General features: G+C 41.6%; 1 protein-coding gene across 7 annotated transcripts in view; it reads right to left on the bottom strand.

Annotated features, from left to right (window-relative positions):
- BBX (BBX high mobility group box domain containing) overlaps nt 1-19,322 on the bottom strand; it is a 318,462-nt gene extending 299,140 nt beyond the window's left edge. For 4 of the 7 annotated variants that reach the window (XM_080656467.1, XM_080656468.1, XM_080656461.1 and 1 more), the window contains exons 1-2: nt 19,126-19,322; nt 15,897-15,967 (exon numbers count right to left, since the gene is read on the bottom strand). The gene's annotated coding sequence lies outside the window, so the exon portion shown is untranslated. Of the gene's footprint in view, nt 1-15,896; nt 15,968-18,995 lie in introns of all 7 variants that reach the window. The other 3 variants (XM_080656469.1, XM_080656462.1, XM_080656463.1) reach the window with 2 other exon arrangements.
- Between the last annotated feature and the right edge of the window lie 506 nt (nt 19,323-19,828).

Below are 19,828 nucleotides of genomic sequence, written 5' to 3'. Positions count from 1 at the left end.
TAATGGAACTTACCTAAACTTGGTGTAACACTGCTCAATTTTGACCTATAGTCTCCAAAGTGGGGTTCTTGAACACCAAAACATAAATAAGACATAGTAGGTAAGATGTAGTAAGAAGAAAATATTAGAATTTTATTTATATTCAATTTATCTTTCTTATTTCTAAGCCATTATATTTTACTAGAGGCCCATTGCAGGAAGATTCCTGCAAGAATAGGGCTTCCTGCGGCAGTCTCCGCCGCCCCGCCTGCTTCCCTTCCATCTCCGCTGCCCCACCTGCTTCCCTCCCTTCTCCACCGCCCCGCCTGCTTCCCTCCCATCCCTGCCGCCCCGCTTGCTTCTCCGTAGCTTCGCTCCCTTCTGCAGCCCTTGGCTTCCTTATACACTGTCTTCAGTCTTCGCTCTGCGCCTGGATATGCAAATTAACCGCCATCTTGATTGGGTTAATTTGCATACTCACTCCTGATTGGCCGGTGGGTGTGGCTTGTTGGCATAGGGGAGGCACGGTCAATTTGCATGTTTCTCTTTTATTAGATAGGACTAGAGGCCTGGTGCCCGGATTCGTGCACCAGTGGGGTCCCTCAGCCTAGCCTGCACCCTCTCGCAATCCAGGACCTCTCGGGGGATGTCGGACTGCAGGCCAGGCCAAGGGACCCCACCAGTGCATGAATCCATACACTGGGCCTCTAGTATGCATATAAGATCTTTGGTTAATCTCTTCCCGCCCTCCTCCTCCCCCTTCCCTCTGAGATTCATCAGTCTGTTCCATGTCTCCATGCCTATGCATTGAGCATATGCCCCCATGGTGGTCAGTGCACATCATAGCTACCGGTCAAACGGTCGAACAGTCAAATGGTTGCTTAGGCTTTTATATAGAGAGAAATTACATACATAATATATTAATACCTCAGTATATGTAACTTACAAACAAATGTACACATATCAAAGATACATGCTCAAATTCTTTTGCTGAGGAAGATAGAGCCACATTTAAAAGGTCCAGTGATGCCACTTGCTTAGATGACACATTTGGAATGAACTGTTTGGCTCAGGTTCATTTTCTCCCTGATAAATTCAAGGAAGCTTTTGCAACAATACCTAAATACTAAACAATACAACCAAAGATCAGATCCATCCCAATTTCCCCTTCCTAATCATTTCCTATCACCCTATACTCACCATCCCTGTGTCCCATGAATATTATAGAATCTTTGTCTTTATTTTCTATTCCACATGTGGTATGTGTCATAACTATACTAGAAACGTGCTGAAACTAGAACCACTACTTTTTTAATTCTGCAAGCCCCAGAATCCCTAATCTAGTTTTATATATTTTGAATACTCATAAATATATGTTGCATAAAATAAAGACAATTCAAAATATAGAGCCCAGATTTACCCAACAGATATGATAGAGGATTATCATTTGCTTTATGAAAGATGGCTCTTCTTCATAAAATGATGAGTATCATGTTCCTTTACGTAGCTCCCCTATGTGTACTTTACACTGATTACTTAATATGGGAACTGGGAATGGTAAAACTTTAAACTATAAAGTCAGTAGCCACTGCTAATGGAAGGTCATTTAGAAATACAGATGAAGCATAATGAAATTAGAATTTAATCATGAAACACTAGTTAAGTCAAAACTTTTCAAGAAAACATCTTTAATGAAGAAAAGTACGAATTATCCTAATTCTTAAGATCTATATATTAGACTTAAGGTCATTTAGCTATATTTGACAAATATGTCAGAAATTACATATATGGTCACATTTTTTAAAAAATAAAGAAAAGGAAATCCACTTCCTAACAACTGATTCATGTTCACAGTTCCTCATGCAGAAACATATCACTATGTGTGTGAAACAAGGTTTTCATATGTAAAACTCTATGTCCACATGTGATTGACCCACTTCCTGAAATCCTTTCAAGCTATAGAAAACTTTTATATGAATCTGTATTATTCATGCAGAGGCTATATACAGGAAATTACTAAAATACAACAAAACCCTGAACCTTACAACAAATCAGAACATATTCTCTGGGACTACCAAAATCGGATAGCACCAAATGAGATGAGAACACACGCCCATATATAAAACTTATAAAGAAGCAGATTATTACCGTGAGGACGGGTAAATAATGAGATCTGAATGCCTGTACTTCCATGATGCCAAACAGCCCCAAGACAGAGAATGGAAGACTCTCATGTTGTTATGCTGTGTGTCTCTGTTCCTCTCTGCTGCTTTAATGTCATCATTAGAGGCATTATTAATGTTGTGATCTTATGAATAAACTAGAGGCCCAATGCATGAAATTCATGCAAGGGACTCGGCCCATTGCAGCCCCGGCTACCTCACAGCCCCTGCTACTTCGCAGCCCCGTGGCCCTGCACACTGGTCAGTCCAGAAGGTCTCCCGAAAGGTCGTTCTGCTGTCCGGTCTAATTAGCATATTAGCTCTTTATTAGATAGGATATTTTTCCCAGATAGGCTTCTTCTTTATGATTTCACCTATGAATGTATTTGTTTATTATCAAAAGCACCTATGGCTGGCATTTGGAACACTGAGCACCATATTTTAGAAACATGGTTTGAATCTAAATTGGGTTGATATCCAGAAAGGATCAGTCAAAAGAGGGCCAGAACTAAAACTGGGTGAAAAGGCAGACATTCTGAGGTATAATAAACCAAGTCATGATAAAAAGAAGCTATAATAAAGGTTTGATCAAGTCAAAGAGGAATCCCAAGACCAGAGCCCAGATTACTAAGGAAACCAAACTCATGGGGCCTCCAAAACATGGCTTACTAAGCCATGAGACAAACCACAGTTGAAAATAGGGGTTAAAAACATCGTGGAAAACCTGAAAACTGATTTAAAATTATGCCCAATGCTTCCATCAATCTATAATTTCTCAAGGGTTATACAGAAGTAAATTTTTACCTCTTTAGAATTTCATGTTGTGCTTTAATAATTGGACTAGATTCTTATTAATATACTCCTAACTAGTTTAACTTATCTAAATAAAAGTTAAGTATCTATAATAATAAAAGCATACTATGCTAATTAGACTGGACATCCTTCCGGACAAAGCTGCGGCAGTGGGGTTTGAGGCAGAGGAGGCTGCCGCAGCAGGCAGGAGCCAAGGCAGAGGCCCCTCATCGCCGCAGCGGATGGGGGCCAAGGCAGAGGCAGCCTCCGCAGCGGCAGAGGCCAAGTCCCTTGCACACATTTCATGCACTGGGCCTCTAATAAACTATAATAGTTATAATACTTTTATTGACATGTGCTTGAACCACTAGTTTGAAATCTAGTTCAAACATATTATTTTAGTCTGTATGCTTTTAACATGATTTGGTAGTGAAATCTTCAAACACTTCCCTTCACTTCAAAAGTGTTATCATTAGAGATTGCAATACTAATAGTAATAAATAAAAAAATAAAAAAGAAATTAAGAAGAAAGTTTAAAACACTTAACTAAAGCATATCTTTCTAATATCATTAGAAATCTTTGTCAAAAAGTCAGTGACCTTTTACATAGACCAAAAGCCAAAGGGATACACTAATCCTAATATATAAAAAGCCAGGGGCCGTCATGACCGAAACAACCAGACGGATGACTGAACAGCAGGCTGCGTGGGGCAACCAGGCCAATGGGGGGGCAGTTGGGGTTGACCTGGCCAGCGGGGGGGGGGGGGCAGTTGGGGGCAACCAGGCTGGCAAGGGGGGGCAGTTGGGGTGACTAGGCCAGCAGGGGGGCAGTTGGGGGTGACCAGGCCGGCAGGGTGGGGCAGTTAGGGGCAACCAGGCTGGGGGGGGGGGCAGTTGGGGGTGACCAGGCCAGTAGGGGGGGCAATTAGGGACGACCAGGCTGGTGGGGGGGGGCAGTTGGGGGTGTAAAGTCGGCAGGGGGGGCAGTTAGGGGCCACCAGGCTGGTGGGGGGGCAGTTGGGGGTGATCAGGCTGGCAGGCAGGTGAGCAGTTAGGAGCCAGCAGTCCCAGATTGTGAGAGGGATGTCCCCCAAGGGGTCTCGGATTGGAGAGGGTACAGGCTGGGCTGAAAGGACCCCCTTCCATGCACAAATTTCATGCACCGGGCCTCTAGTATTTAAGTAAAAGCCAAATTAGGGTTAGAAATCTAATTTTTAAAATCTACTCTAGTGCTTGGGCCAAATTAGTTTTACAACCCTAATGACAATTAGTACAAACACAGTGTCAGAGCAAGAAACTCTTCCCCACCTCCACTTCGGTGTCCAGCTCCTATGCTGGAACTAACCAGTTTTTCCGTGGCATTTACTCAGTACTATTTTATGCCATATCTGTTAGAACAATTAGCACAGAATAACGTATAGCATAGATATTTACTTCTAGTGGCCTTTTCCAGCCAGCAGAACACTTTTACTTTGAGGGCAAAAGGGGGATAAGAACACATATGTAATACCTTAATCAATAAAGAAATTATAAAAAATGAAAAAGAAAGAGCTGTTCTATACTCATCTTTTTCATCTTGAAGTCTAAATCAGCATCTCCATGTTATAGGCACTCAATCCACTTAGGCTGAATTAAGTTGATAATAGTTTTTGCTACTTTAATCTCACCAACACTGAACCAAAGTATTTAATATGGAAAACGTTCTTTGAACATGACCCAATAAAACAAGTCGAAAGAAAGATGTCGAGGCCATAAATTTACGATTCGGTTTATCATCCCACTTGAATGAGAACAGCATGGAAGTGGCTTATTGTCGGAGGATGAAACACAAGAAACGGAAGCCCACCACCTCTGGTAAAGTATCAATCAGCTAGAATAATGCAAGAGCATACTTTACTAAGACTACCATCCACAACAGTTACTTTGCCAGAATAGGAAAATACTGTATTTCCGTGTTTTATGGATCAGGGAAAGAAGAAAAGCCATTTAAAAAAGAATGACTACATTTTGATCTTCCATATCTGAATTACTCTCGGACATTGCTGAATTTATAAGGATAAAAGAATTTAATTTCAGACGAATAGGGCTCTTAGTATAAAAAAAGGACCATATTATTTTGTATTTTCTAAATGATTTTCTACTTGTATAGAAATGTATAATTTATAAAGATCTCTTCTATTTATCAGAGCAGAAGTAAGTTTCTTAGGTAAAATAAATCAAAAGTACCCAGATACCACTTCAAAAGCTGTCAACTTTTGACTGACCCTATATCTAATTCATGTTTGATCATTAGACATCTGAAATACAAGTCCGTGAATCTGCTTATTATTTTTTCCAATAATAAGGAATTCCCTTTCAAAGCAAATGCCAGAAAACTATTTCATAAAACTCTCCATGCTATATTGGTAAATTCCTTCAGTAAATAATTTAAGTATTAAAACGTACCAGAGTAAAAACATCATAGAATATTCAGCCAGAAAAAATCCAACTCCTCATGAAAGAACAAAGGATTTCTAATGATGTATTAGAGAAATTACTAAGTGGTAGAAACAATACCTGCTGTTATTAGGCATTTCTATACTAGATATATCAACTAGAAAGTTAGTTCACTAAATGTCAATTTATAAACTACATTTGTACTGGTTACTTTTTGCGACCTCACTGATAACAGGCCCCAGCTCAGAGACTTTCTCATCTATCTCCCTTAAGTGTAACAGAGAGTAGCATTCCGGCCCTATCACTTCAAAATGAAGACGACTGTTCTTTGGGGAGAAAGAAAAATTAGGGAAATTATTGGCTGGAAGTTGCCCCAAACTTTTCATTTCTAACCTCTTGGAATGTGGCGCTAAAGGCAGGTAAAAGCCCAAAAGACTGTGCAGAAAATTCCAAAAGATTGTGGCACTGTAGCCAAGCATACTTCTGTGACCTCAGAGAAGTTACTAAACCAGACTCAGTTTCCTCATCATTAAAACAGTTACCTTGCCCTAGCACAGTGGTCGGCAAACTCATTAGTCAACAGAGCCAAATATCAACAGTACAACGACTGAAATTTCTTTTGAGAGCCAAATTTTTTAAACTTAAACTTCTTCTAACACCACTTCTTCCAAATAGACTCACCCAGGCCGTGGTATTTTGTGGAAGAGCCATACTCAAGGGGCCAAAGAGCCGCATGTGGCTCGCGAGCTGCAGTTTGCCAACCACTGCCCTAGCAGGTTTGGTTCAGTGGATAGAGCGTCAGCCTGTGGGCTGGAGGGTCCCTGATTAGATTCCGGTCAAGGGCACATATCCAGGTTGTGGGCTCAATCCCAGTAGGAGGTGTGCAGAAGGCAGCTTATCAATGATTCTCTCTCAACATTGATGTTTCTATCTCTCTCTCCCTCTCCCTTTCTCTCTGAAATCAATAAAAATATATTTTAAAATAAATAAATAAGAGTTACCTCTCATCAGAAAGTTGTTTTGAAAAATAAAGTAGTAAAATAAAACTTGTACTGAACAAAGAGGCCCTCAGTCCAAATTAACTTCATCCCTTCCTCCCAAAGTAAAATACTATTTGGGAAACTTCTAAATACTGCTTTCAACTTTCCCTTAAATATAAATAAAACTATGTAATCAGCCTATCACCCTAAAACACAACAAATGTGAATAAGAAATTCACTTTGATTTATTTCATAAAAACAACAAGTAACTTTACTTCACAAAGCCCTACTACAGGCACCTCATAATCCCTTCCTAACTGACACTTTCATGTAGGGAATTGGGTGATGGCTCAAACTCATATATAAGTAGTGATAAACACTAAAACACCTCAAACAGTACAAACAAATCTCTAAAATCAAATAATAGTAAAAAAAAAATTCAACTCCATATTATCAATCTTAAACATTTGTAGGCAGTATCACAGATGCACATTAGTGAATATAATAAAAGGCTGACAGACAAAAAGTGATCAGATAGACAGGATAGAAGGAGAGGGGAAGAAAGAAGAGGGAAGAAGGGGGGAAGAAATGAGGGAAAGGAAAAAAAATTTAACTTCAGTAACTCAAAAGATATTCAAAGTGTGACAGCTGGATGTGGAGAATTATTTTCTCATTTTGTTCCATGCTCCACCACATTCCCTTGTAGCCAAAGAGAAATCTCTACACTTGGGTGAGTTTTCAAAAGCACACCAAAAGTGGAAAAAAACTCAGCATTTTTTAATATTAAAAGAATCAGCATTGCTAATAAGACTCCCTCTGAATTACTCAATCTGTGCTTTCCTATAGTAGTCAAGCAATATATATATATGGCCAGCGACAGGAATGGCGAAACGACCAGAACCACCAGAATAACCGGTGGCTATGCATGCACTGCAGCAGCCAACCAGCCTGATCCGGACCCTGTTTGGTCACCCACCCCCCAAGCCCCCACCGGCCCTGCCCCCGGTCAGCCCCCAACACCCTGATTGGGGGCAGGACCAGCCAGACAACTGCCCGTGGCCCCTCCCCCACACCAGCCTGGCCCAATGGGCACCATCAGGGCGGGCCAGGCGGACCCCACCCATGCACGAATTCATGCACTGGGCCTCTAATAAATAATAAAAGCAAAACGTTCTTTAGTTATCAACAGTTTCAGTCTATACCAAATGAAGACTGATTTAAGTCTAGCCATAACAATAAATCACATCACCTACTACTTTATTCCTAGAGAATGTCAGACTGTTTTCTTCACAAACTTTTCATTTTTCTTTGCTTCTACAGAAAATTAAAAGTACAAAGGCAAGATATTAACTTACATTTTCATAGTTAATTATTGAAAATAAAGGCATCTAGAACTTCTATGAAGCAATACAACACAAAAATATTCTCATCTGAGAGTAGACTAAATTTGCAGAAAACTTTCTACTTTTACTTTTCTGCTAGAATGTAAGAAATGTGCAAATGGCAATAAAGGAAATAGAACCTCTTCATGAAACGTCTCACTACAGTAAACCATTAACAAAAGGAGCCTAAATTTTGTTCAATGATACATAAGAAATGTTCAACACAGCAAGCATTTCAAATGTTATATAGATATGTGTGTTTGTTTAATTAAAATGACAATTATAACAACAACAAAAAGAAAATCACGATATCAAAATGGATATATGAGGTTCAATTAACAGGTGTGTGTGTGTGTGTGTGTGTGTGTGTTTAAGCTTTCCTTACCCAGGACAGGAGCCTTTTACACTGCTCAACTTAGGAGGTGCAAATGGTATTAACTACCATTTTGCTTATCTAATTTTATAATCTCTAAAGCCTTCTAGCCTTATATTAGAAGCCAAAGGGTTCCAACAGACAGACAGTTTTACAGAGTTAAAATATAATGTTAAGATATCTTCCATGATTCACCAGCTTTCAATGAAGTCAAAACGTTCAGATGATCAGTGACCAAAATTAGAAAAAGAATTTTCATTGAGTGAAGTGGGTAGGAATGGCAGATAATTTTCACTGTGTGGACTAAGGAAATTAATATGATAGGATCATAATCCCTTATGTAAAATCCTTGGGTCCAGGTATGCTTCAGATTTTTGTGTTTTTAAAAAGGTCAGAGAGAGCCTGGCCAGCATAGCTCAGTGGTTAAGTGTCAACCTATGAATCAGGAGGGTACGGTTCGATTCCAGGTCAGGGCATGTGCCGGGATTGCGGGTTTGATCCTTAGAAGGGGGTGTGTAGGAGGCAGCCGATAAATGATTCTCTCTTATCATTGATGTTTCTCTCTCTCCCTCCCTCTCCCTTCCTCTCTGAAATCAACAAAATATATTTAAAGGAAAAAGGTCAGAGAGATATTATAATGACTATGTATAGTGTCAGGTGGGTACTTCAAATATCGGGGGGACCACTTTGTAAAGTATATGATTGCCTAACCACTATGCTATACACCTATGACTAATACAAAATAATATTAAATGTAAACTGTAATTGAAAAATTAAAGTTTTTTTAAAAGGTCAGAGAGAGCATATAACATATGTTATATATCACTGCTAGCTAGATCTATGAATCTAGGATAGCCCACACAATCAAACATATTGCTATTTCTATAGCAAAGTGTGTGAATATTCTTTCTAAGTAAGCTTTAAAACTATTTTAAACAAGCCCATAATAGTTTGCATGAGGTTTTGCTTTTGCCACCAAACTTTTAAAGAAACAAACAAACAAACAAAATCTTTCAGTTTTTTGGAGAATTTTTTTTTTTTTTTTTTTAGATAAAGGATGTTGACTATATATCCAATACCACTACATATCAAAGTACAAAGACATTTTTAAAATACATACAGCTAATTAATTTATTGGAGATGAAAAAGTACACTCAACTAAAATTTAGCAAAGTAGAAAGATGTTCCTGTCAAATATAATCTTAAAAATTAGGAAATGCAAAGTTATTTCTTTTTAATTTATTCAAATAAATGAATGTTGAGACTACTTAAAAAATAAATTGTTAGAGAACTCTGATATTACTTGCAGTCATTTGCACTTCTTTGTATTTGACCACATGTTGAATTTTCCCTAGCTTTTAGTTTTCATATTGTTCGAGATTTCAGGAATTTGGTGTATTTCCCATTCATCTTCTTTATTTGCCCCTCTTTTCTATTTAAGTGCCTATTTTGTACAATGTAATTACGCACTCTGGATCTAAAGCTTCTCAATTTTCATGCTTTGACACAAGAATAAGTTTTAATTGGTTGTGAAAAATGCCCTAAGTAATTAGTTACAGTTAAAGTACCACAGTTTATAAAGGGTTTCAAATATGTGTATGGGTATATTCAAAATTTTCATTATGATAATACAATTCTCACTTGTATTCTGACATTCTTAATAGGGAAAGAAGTGGCTTTATCACACTGTGAACTACATATAAAACCCACCAGGTAATTTATCTATGTCTATAACCAGGGAAATTGCAATGCCCCATGTGTAAATATCAGTTGCATGTATCATGGTAGAGGAAAATTTGAGAAGTGATGCTCTAAAACATTCCAAGACGTATCAAAGTCACCAGAGAGAATACTCAGCTAATCACTTTGAAATATGAAAAGAGTTGTTCTCCTGTCCTGTACTTTATCTTTTGTGAGAAGTGGGAAAAACCTTGTCCAAACCTGAAAAAAAAAGCCTGTACTTAGCTGCGCATGCTCCAACTATTCTTTTTTTTTCTTCTGATTATTCTTATTTCCTTCAGTAACAAATTAATTGTCCAAAACCTCACATCTAGTGAAAAACACACTAGTGTTTCATGATACTAGGGTTGAGAATCACTTTAGAGCAGCGATTTTCAACCTTTTGCATCTTATAAACTAAGTAGAGGCCTGGTGCATGGGATTCGTGCACTGGTGGGAGGCGTGGCCTGCGGGGATCGGCCGCTGTGGAAGCACAGCTCATCCCAGTCAGCCAAGCAGCTGTGGACCCGCCCATCCTGGTCAATCGAGCTGCGCTCCCACTGTGGGAGCACACTGACCATCAGGGGGCAGCTCCTGCATTGAGCATCTGCCCCCTGGTGGTCAGTGTGCATCATAGCAACTGGTCGACCGGTCGTTTTGCCATTCGGTCACTGGGCTTTTATGATATAGAATAGGATTATTCTGCAGCACACCAAAAAAAAAAAATATATATATATATATATATATTGCCAATATGACAAAAAAATTAGGTATAATTTTAATTCATTCACACTGATGGCTATTGTTGTATTGGCTGTTGTCAATTTTTTACTTGTCGATCAAAGGCAGGGGTAGGGGAAAAACAGCCTGAAGACCATATAAAGCTCTCAAAATCATTTGGTCTGGCCCTGCCAAAACATTAGGGGTGAATTAATTAAATGTTTGACCAAATATAGCAGGCTAATTTTTAAGTTGGTTATTTTGTATGGCCCAGAATCCCATATAATAAAAGACTAATATGCAAATCGACTGAAGGGCGTAATGACCAGTAGGAAGACCAGTTGCTATAATGTGCACTGACCACCAGGGGGCAGACACTCAACGCAGGAGGTACCCCCAGCTTACAGGCCCCAACCAGTGGCAGTGGGGGGCGGGGCCGGCAAGTGGGCGGCGCCAGACCAGCCAAAGGCGGGTGCCCCCAATCGCCCCACTGGTCGCCTCACAGATCTGCCCTGACTGCCGGCCAGCCCTAGGGACCCTACCCATGCACATTTTCATGCACCAGGCCTCTAGTGATATTATAGATATCCAAATAGCACTTGGCAGAAAAAAGGTTCTCTACCCCTGATCTAAGGGAAAGAAATCAGTGCCCCTGACCAAACAGTCAGGAATTCCACATTTTAAAAATTCTTGTAGCACACTGGTGCTACAGCACACCAGTGCTACAGCACACCGGTTGTAAATTGCTGCTTTAGGGAAAATGAAAATTAAAGGTACGGTTTTGAGAAATTTCAATCTTAGGGGGAGTTAGGGTGAAGTGAGATGTAACTATGAAAACTTATAATTTGATTGCTGACTCTGGATAAGGGTCATTTACTGACTTTACTGTTTTTGTAATTCTCATTCTGTTGCATGGTAAATATTAGTATGTCCTTTTGCACATATGATATTGAAAGTTTATTCTGAAGTGACATGCTCAAACTCTCTCAGCTTAGTAAGCTACAGAGGCAGCACTGTCCCTTGCACCATACCTGCTACTACAGGAATATCTACAGAGGGGCATGGAGGTCCTCTCAGTATTGCAAAATGCTGACTGAAACGCAGCCATAGAATCTTGAAGCTGGAAGAGATCTCAGCAGTCAGTGAACTCTAACCCCACACTCAGTGCATGACTCCCATTCACTTTATTCATCTGTCCCTTATACCAGTTTCTCAAAGTGTGTCAGAGTACCCTGCACCTATTTCAGTATCCCCTGCAGTACTATTTGAAATGCAGAATCCTGAGCCCTACACCAGACACACTGAATCAGAATATCTGGGGGTAGGGCCTGAGGACCTCCACTTTTAGCAAGCACTCCAGGTTGGTGTTTCTCAAACTGTACATCATAAAAATCAACTTAGTGAATGACATTCTATTTATTTTTTAGTAAAATGGTTTGGAACAGATTAGATTTGTAGAGTTGGATAGGAATAGAAAATATCAGAGGGCACTGCTCTTAGTACTGTTTCAGAAAACTTTTGTTTCAGTTTTTATATGTGGATTGGGATACAAAAGATATTTCCTTTCACACACCTCAGTTAAAAAACACTGAAGAAAGACAGTTGCTTTAAACAATTATTTGTACTTGTTCTTATTTCTCCTTTGAAATAAATTATCGATCTTTTATTTAATTATTTCCTTGTATGGAATAATTAATGAATAAAATCCTTCCATGTCCTTTTTAGAATCTAAGTTATTCCATCCCACGAGCTTATTTATTCCCTGATCTTTTCACCCAAGGGCCATGTTTAACTATTGGTTTAATTACTTAATCAGTATTTTACAATATTTTTATTTTTTCTAAGATTTCATAAAATCCAACTCATTCTTATTTTTACTTTGTATTTTATACAACCACTTCATACCTGAAGTCATTTCACTATCTAGATCCTTGAACTGACTCACACATTTTAACTTAGTAAGTTTATATTTTGGTAGGTGTATCAATGCTTCATGGTCTATATTAGTATTTAATCATGTAAGTCTTTCATTTCCTTAGTATTCCACCTTCTCTCTATATATATTTTTAGATAGAATTCTCTAGCAACTTGCCTTATGTTACATTTCCATTGTATAATTGATACTTATTTTAATTCTCACCTTATCTTTTTCTTTGAAAGAAAAAAATGAAAACAACCCCCATTAACACATGAGGATTTTTCTGGGTATACCTTTATCATTTTAAAATGATGTCCTGGCGTTTCAAGGAACTGTAATTGCCTTCTACGGAATAATATGCACACATATGAATGTTGAGTGAAGCTATACTCACAAAGTGCTTTCCTCAGGTATGACTTAAAATATAGAAATCTCTGCAATTCGACTCAGTATGTGATAACTGCCCTTGAGGTAGTACAAACCTACTGATTGAATGACAGTCACAGAATTTACAAACTGTAAGATCCTCCATTCAGTCTTTGGCCTTAGTCTTTACTTCCTTCAGAGCAGTGTTCTCAAAGTGTAGCCTGAGGACCACCCACACCAGTTTACCTGGGGCAGGTGACAAAAAACGAAGCCATGAAATTACAATGCTCTTATAATTTAGATTAATTTCATTTCACAGTGAGAAGAAGAAAACGACTAAAAATATAGGATACTACTCAGACCTATTTTAAAAGGTACCCTTCACAATGAAATGTTAAAAAAACAAGGTAGACTTCAAACAAGTTCAAGAAAAGTGTCATCTTCTTAAGTTAAGCACCTGCTTAAGTTACCATTTTAAAATACAGAGGTTGAGATGTGAAGTCTTTATTACTTCTATTAAAGTTCTCTAATATTAAAGTAATTGATATTCATGGTAAGATCCCATAAAACATGGCTCTTGCTTTACCATGCTCTTTATGAAATGTAGGAAAACATAAACTTTAAGTATGTTAGCTGTTGATTAATAATTAAATATTATGCTTATAATTTTACTGAAAAATATGGCTAACTTTAACTGCCTAGTTAGGTTTTATGAGTTGCACCAGGTTAAGACTGTCTTTTTCTTCTTTCTTTACTATATACAAAAAAACCTTATCAATTACATAGTTTCTTACAGCACAAATGAACAATAATTATTACATATTCACCCTAGCTTTCACTCAAATGTCTAAAAACAATTTTGTTTCAATGGTCTAAGTATAAAGATCAGGTCTTTAAGGTCAAAGGTGGCATACACTTTTAAAGTTGTATAGCAGAGCTATATGTAATCTAAAAGCAGAGCTATCTCACAAACTCTCAAACCTGGGACCTCTTTTTTTTTAATTTGGATACGAAGATCAAGATGGATTTTAAAAAGTGTGAAAATTGCAAATTTTTGTTAATATCTAAGTCTCCAGTGAAAGATTCTTTCTAAAACTGCAAGAGTACTTCCAAATATATAGTACTGAAAATCAACATATTTAATTCTCCTTTTCAATAGCGAGCATTAAAAATGAAATGTGAATTAAGTTTTCAGTTTCAGAACTTAATAGAGATATGCAGCATAATGAAATGTGAAGTTTGGAAAAATTTGGCAATGTAGAAGCAAACCTTTATCTAAATTCTTATTTTGATAATCAAGTCTCAAATGCAAATGACTAGCAATTCACTGTTAGGGTGACTTTTAGGTCACCACAATAAGTTTTGAACTATAAAAACTACTCTGACTTTAAAGACCAAGACTATTCCTGAAAATATTGTTTTAATGACGCAGTTATTTGATATTTCAAAGAAATATAAGAGACCATCGAATAGCTTTTATTGTGGAAATTACAGATTCCCATTTTAAATATATCCATGGGAAAAGAACTAACATTAAAAGTTTGCTTCAGTGAACAAAATAATGTGCAACTATGGTGTTCTTTAGTAATCAGGAATGCACTTTGAATACGCTTGCTATACGTTCAAAAATGAAAAAACTTCTCTTCCAAAGAGAAGTTTAAAAAAAAAAAAATCAAAGACATGAAATCCACATATTTTGGTGTGCACTAAATTCATCTTACAGAATCATCTCATTCTGACCACTCCAATTGGCCTATTTTATATATGATATATTAGGAAGTTCTCACAACTACCTGAAGTAATGTGATATTTACATTCCATAAAAGATGCTAGATATTTTAAATTATATCTCAGCTAAGATTCTCAGCAATACTTTATATTATATCTCAGCGAAGGTTCTCAGCAATGTCAAAGTATATTTTGCTACTGTCTGGAAACTACCAGAAAGGCCTGGTCTTCAAACTCAATTCCTCTTAATACTAAGAGGACCTTTAAGAATGCACACAGTATGCCAGGAAGCCAAGAAACAATACAGATAAGTTCCCTTTTCTTTTTCTTTCGTGAAAAATTGAGTCCAAGTCCATTTTCATCCACAAAATATAATCCCATCTTCTACTGTGGTAGTATTTCAAAGCACCACAGCTGATTTACACAATTTAGTACAACCAGTTTTCTTAACATATCAGCAACTTAAGAGTATCTGAGGATTTCCTTATAGTGGAGGGGCAAAATTACAAGTTGGTTTTCTACATTTGGGCTCACCGTGATGCCTTCAAATGCTCTATAAACCCTCAGTTTTCAGCTAGACAATTCATTACTTCTCACAAACTTCTCAGACACTTGCTATCCCACACATTATTTCAGATTTTTCCTTACGGGAGGCATACATCTGAAAAAGTCACTTAATTATGAATTTCAAAGTCACTATTTATTGTATATATAGTCTGTTAAAATGTACCAAATTTCTCCAAATACTTAAATTTTGAAGGAAATTAGGATCAATTTGGTCACGGTTATTTGCCTTTAGAATCAAGCTGGTTGGTACACTAAATGCTAGATATAACTACACTACCCAGTCCACCCTTCCCCACAAAAGTAACTGTCACAAACAACAGAAGTTACCCAAGAAAGAAACCTCGGAAAGAGTAAGCAAATGTCGCTCCCTATAATCAGAGAGGTCTTCTGTACAACGCTTCTTTGGGTTTTTAATAATTGTCTCCATTTATAAGCTGCAATCTTTCCACAAGATTATCTAGCATTAAATATCCTAGGCCTCCAATTCTGTAAATTACATTAACAATTAAAATCACTATTTGAAAATAAGTTTTCAAATAACACTTACTTGCAGATTAACGTGAAAAGAACATTTAAACAATCTTAAAATATTAGTAATAGCTGAAATCTAAATACTGAGAATCCTAAATTGGCTTCTGTTGTGGGAACTTCAGTGAAACAAGCTTTCTGGGGTGTTGCAAGCCCAATAAAGCATCCTCTTGTAAACAGTTAAGGACCCTTATATCACTACTAATAGCCATCCAGGTCTCCTGTATGAAGAGTTTGCATACTTACCCAGGAAGGCAAATGGAAAGTACACTGGAAGAAGATGAACTGCGGCAAAGCCTTTGTCATATGATAGTGACCTATAAAGTATCAAATAAAGGCACATCATCAGTATGGTAGAGCTTTACAAGAGTCCAAACTCCTGTGACATCTATGAAGGATCCGAAAGCTAGAAGTCCATCTCCCATCAACCCCTCCCCTTCCTCCACCCCCATGCTGGAACTGTGGGGCAAAAAAGGCCAAGAAGTTCCCTGTATTCAGAGGGCAGAGGCTGAGGGTAGCCCAGCTGGCATTTCAAGGTGTCTCAAGCACCCTCTCTCCCTACTCCCCGTATGTGAAAGCAGAAAGTTGATCCATTCTGCAAACCCAAAACCCACACCGTGATCATTCATCAACTTGCACAAGTGATCGCCACCCCCAGGACAAATACACCAGTAAGTAACCAAATCATAGCAATCGATCGGCAGCCGGAGCCTCCTAGGTGCCCAGGAGCCGGCAGGAGGTAGCACTGCGATGGCAGCGGATCCAGGTAGCGCAGCCCTCGGCCCTGCAGATCAGGGCTGCCACCCACAGCCGTTGCCCAAACGCCGGGCTCCGGTCACAATCCCGAGATTGGAGATAGGAACCGAGCGAGGAAACACGTTACCAGTGCCCAGGGCGGCAAGTGCAGGGCCACCAGTTCGGGGTTGGGGGAGCTAGGAAACGGAGAGGGAGGAAGGGAGCAAGAGATCCCACCCTGGCTTTGTTGCTGGTCACCATCAAGTTTGCATCTTAGTACAAAATGTCGATCTTAAAGGCTGACAAGACAGGCAGAGGGAGAAAGAGAAAGGGAATAGAGTCCATCTTGCTTTGGGGAAGAGGGGAGAGAAAAAAAATTGAAGTGCAAATCCCACACTCCGGGCGTAAAAGTCTGCTAAACACCTTTTCATAACGGAGGAGCAACGAGTGGGGTGTCCCTGTACCCGTGGCCGCTCGAACTGGCGGCAATCTGAGCAGAAAAGCCTCCCTCTCCTCCTCTTCCTCCTTCTTCCCCTCCTCCTCTTCCCTCTCCTCCTCCTCCTCCTCCTCCTCCCGCGGGCCCCGGCGAAGATCCCGCCGCCACCGCTGCTGCCTCCGCTGCCCCCCGGGGAGGCACCGCCGCCTGGCCCGGCGCTGCCATTCCGGGCTTGGACCGCACGGTGCGCGTGGGGCCGGGCGCCGGGTGGCCGTGCGGGGACGTCCGCGCCAGGGACCCCCGCACCCCCTCGCCGCGGGCTGGCTACAGAAGTCGCGCGAGCAGAGGTGGTGGCGGCGCGCAGGGGGCGCGCGTGAGAGCCCCCACGCCGCGAGTGGGCAACCCCAGGGGATGGCGAAGAACGTCCCTCCCCTAGCGGGGAAAGTACCCCAGTCCCCGGCAGCCCGGCGTCTGCGGACGGGAGAGGAGAACTGGACGTGTCATTAGCAGGACAGGCAATGGTTTCAAAGCCCCAGGCCAATGGATCATTAGCAGAGGCAGAGCTCGTTCCGTCCCCATCCCCCACAACCTCCACCCACCTTCCCCTTCGTAGCTCCCCCCACCTCGCGAAACTTTTCAACAAGATCCACCTGGACTAATTTGTCCTCAGTTAAAATATTGACTAGCCCTACACACCGGGAGGGAAGGGGAATGCACGCTTTATTTTCCTTTCTACAGAAAGGAAAGCAAAAAATAGCTTCTCTCTCCGTCTCTCCCTTTCGCCTCCCCCCCCCCTCTGTCGTACATGTTGTGTCTTAGCTTTTTGCATCGTTTCGTTTTACCTTCCTCATTTAGCAGAAATGATCTCGGATATTTCACACATTAACGTGTTCCAGATTCTTGGATTCAGGGTCCTTGTAAATTACTGGACTCGGGTTTGGTCTCAGTTACGTTAAGTTTCATACAATAGCAAAAAAATAAATAAAAATAATAATACATTTCTGAGGGTGAGCGAGCGAGACGAGGTGGAGGAGGAAAAGAAACCTCGAGTCTGATTTCTGTAATCTACTAGCGACCCGGATCGCGGCAAATAACAGTGTTACACGAGTGTGGCTGGAGAGGGCTGGGGAGCTCTTTCTAGAGGCATCGACCCCATCCCCGGATAAAGGATCTGCAAGTTTTCTGTCATCGCGACCATGCAATGCCACAACTTACCTTCAGAAATTAGACTTTAAACAGCCAAGGCCTTCCTCCTCCCCGCCACCTCCACCCCCAGCCTTGCTCTCTCCACCTTAAACTTATTGACACAACATAATCCCACATTCAAGCAAAATCCTGACACAGCCTCCCTCCTCTTCCCCTCCTCTCTTCCCTCCCGTTCTCTCTCTCTCTCTCTCTCTCTCTCTCTCTCTCTCTCTCTCTCTCTCGTCCTCCCACTCCCCCCCCCACCGCGTTCCCTCCCTCTTCTCTCTCCCCTTCTCCCTCGCCCTCTTTCCTCTCCCCCTATTCTTCCTCCTGGCTACTCTGGTACTAAAACAGCACTTTCTCTACTCGCCGCGCATTTGGGGAGGGGTGGGGGTGAGAGGGCAGCGATCCGCGGGGCCGGAACACCCAAATCCCAACTCTCCAGATGAACGAGCAACTGGGCTGCTGTTCCCGGTCACCGACGCACACGAAACGTTCCATAAATCCACCGAGGGCTGGCTCCCCGTACCTTCCTCCCCTGCCCCTGCTCCCCAGGCCCCACCTCCCCGGCAGCCGAGACCAGGCTGCGATCCACGTACTTTCGCCAAGATGAAGTTTGGGGCTCCCCGGGCGGCCACGAGCCGCCCGCCGGCGTGAGGGCTGTTGTTGTTTTCCTCGGGCTGCTCCTGCCCGCGCCCCGGCCCCCGTGCCCCTCTCGGGCGGCGCTGCCTGTGTGCCGAGAGGTGCTGGTTGCAAACGCAGCCTGGCACCGGCTGGCCTACTACTCCCCAGCCCGGCCCCCAGCCTCCCGCCCGCAGGGCATTGCCTCCGCGCCCCCCGCCCCCCGCCGGCGCGGCCGCCGCGACCCTCGCCCCCGACCTCTCCCGACCCAAAGTTTTGGCGGAGGGGGAAAGTGCCCGGGGAGCGGGCCGGCTGGCGGCGGCTCCCGGCGCGCGGGGTTCCCTCCGTCTTCCTCAAGTCCACCCTACCGGCTGCCGCCGCCGCCGCTGCTGCTGCCGCGGAGTCCTTGGGGCTGCAGCCGGGCGGCTCGCAAGTGAGTAGGAAAACAGAAAGTGCGGGGAGAGCGCCCGGGAAGGGCTGCGGATGAGGGGCGCTTACCTCGCGGGCTCGCCGGCCGCGAGGGCGTGTGTGTGGCTCGCCCTCCGCGGCCAGTCAGGGGTTCTCTATGGGAAAGTGGAGAGGAGCTCGCGGAGCCGCTCTGCCTCCGCTTCACTGTACACTGCTCCACATACAGTACATGCAACCCGGAGAGACTGAAAACACTCATTTTATATAAGGCAGCCTGCCATTGGCCCGCGCCCTGACGGACAGGCCGCGCGGCCAAACAGAAGGCCCGTTACACCCAAACACACGCGCGCACACACACATTTCACAGAGACACACAAAGATCATCACATTTTCTATTTTCTAATGTTCGGGACCTGTAGACAGTAGGAGAGGGACAGGTAGAGAGGCCCAGCAGAGTGAGGAATGGGCGAAAAACCCTGTGTGCACCAAGTTGCAAGGCTTGAAACTGGTGTCCATTTGACTTGGGAGGGTGATAGTAATAAACTATAACTCCCCTGGATATGGAAGTGAGGGTTTTTTTTTTAAATCGTTGCTGTGTGGTGCCCCATGGAAGAGGCATGCATTATGTTATGATTTTTACAGCCTGACCTGGCTGATAAGTGACTAAGAAAGCCTTTTATCGGCTTGAATTTCTTTTGTCAATGGGTTAGCTATCTCATAGGCCAAAATAGTGCAAGATAAGTTTATTAGGACTATAGTACATCAAGGTTGTTAATGCTTCATTCCAAGGTAA

This window comes from Plecotus auritus, assembly GCF_963455305.1.
Source record: "Plecotus auritus genome assembly, chromosome: 2".
NCBI classification, from domain to species: Eukaryota; Metazoa; Chordata; class Mammalia; order Chiroptera; family Vespertilionidae; genus Plecotus; species Plecotus auritus.
Note: the sequence above shows the minus strand (reverse complement) of the source record. Positions and strands in the feature narration are given on the sequence as shown.